Raw genomic sequence first — 1600 nt, 5'->3', positions numbered from 1 at the left:
TGTGCCTCTCTCTCCTTTTTTTCCAAAAGGAAAAATGTGTGCGGCCGCATGCATGGTGTGCGGACGCATGGAAGGGACAAAGGTTGTTCCCACGCACAGCCTGTGCGCGTGCTAGGAACAGAGGGGGTGTTTAAGGGCGTGCGTATGCATGTTGCTATGCATACGCACGGGAACTGAAAAAACAGGGGACCTGTGCGGATGCCCAATGCTGTGCACACGCACAGGTCTCTGTTCCTGCAACAAAAATTATGCCTCCAAGGCATCAAAGTTGACATCCAAAACAGGTTTTCAAATTCCAAATCATCATAAAACTCTCAACAACACATTATTGTACTAAAATCGTCCAATAAACTCCAAAATGAAACCAACCAACCAAGCAAACTAACCAATTATTCATGAAACAAAAGCTAAAAGAGAGAAGGTTAGAAGGATACTACCATGGTGGAGTGTCTCCCACCTAGCACTTTGGTTTATAGTCCTAAGTTGGACTTGGTGAGGAGATCCTTGTTAGGGTGGCTTATGCTTCCACTCTTCCTTGAATCTCCAACCAAGGTTGCCATTGATTTGACCTCCGGGGTCCTATATGAAATTCTTCAAACTCTCAAGAGACTTCAAGCTAGTAACTAGGATCCTTAATTGTTGACTCTTAAGACCAATGCCCGGATCCCATACTTGAATTCCTCTATCACCATTGACATGCTTGTGCACTACCCAGAATCCATTAATATGATTTTTGCACCCAAATTGAGCTTCAAATGTCAAGTTGGCCCTTGTGATGAACTTTCCATTCCGTTGCCAATTAACATTCTTCCCATCACCATCCACTACTCCAAAAAAGAATCGAAGTTGATCATCCGTTTCTATAATGGTATATTGATGTGGGCTGATAAACCACTATTTTATGGTTTACAATGTGCTTAATTGTGTGGTTTTATCATGGTCTTTACCCACTTATTCATATAATTAGCATGCATTTATATTTCCTTCCTAAAATTATTACATGATTGAAAACATGCTTCTTTGGTCTTAATTTAGCTAACCTTAATCCTCTCTTATTACCATTCGATGCCTTGATCTGTGTGTTAAGTGTTTCAGGCTTTATAGGGCATGAATGAGTGAGAGATTGGGAAGGAAGCTTGCAAAAATGGAAGGAACACAAGAAATTGAGGAGATGACCAGCGAGAAGTGTCTCGTACGCGTCAGCGATGCGACCGCACGGAAGAAAGGAATTCGCAGTGACGCGGCCGCATGGCTCACGCGACCCACTATTTTATGGTTTACAATGTGCTTAATTGTGTGGTTTTATCATGGTCTTTACCCACTTATTCATATAATTAGCATGCATTTATATTTCCTTCCTAAAATTATTACATGATTGAAAACATGCTTCTTTGGTCTTAATTTAGCTAACCTTAATCCTCTCTTATTACCATTCGATGCCTTGATCTGTGTGTTAAGCGTTTCAGGCTTTATAGGGCATGAATGAGTGAGAGATTGGGAAGGAAGCTTGTAAAAATGGAAGGAACACAAGAAATTGAGGAGATGACCAGCGAGAAGTGACGCGTACGCGTCAGCGACGCGACCGCGCGGAAGAAAGGAA

Source organism: Arachis stenosperma, chromosome 4 (assembly GCF_014773155.1).
Source record: "Arachis stenosperma cultivar V10309 chromosome 4, arast.V10309.gnm1.PFL2, whole genome shotgun sequence".
NCBI classification, from domain to species: Eukaryota; Viridiplantae; Streptophyta; class Magnoliopsida; order Fabales; family Fabaceae; genus Arachis; species Arachis stenosperma.
Note: the sequence above shows the minus strand (reverse complement) of the source record.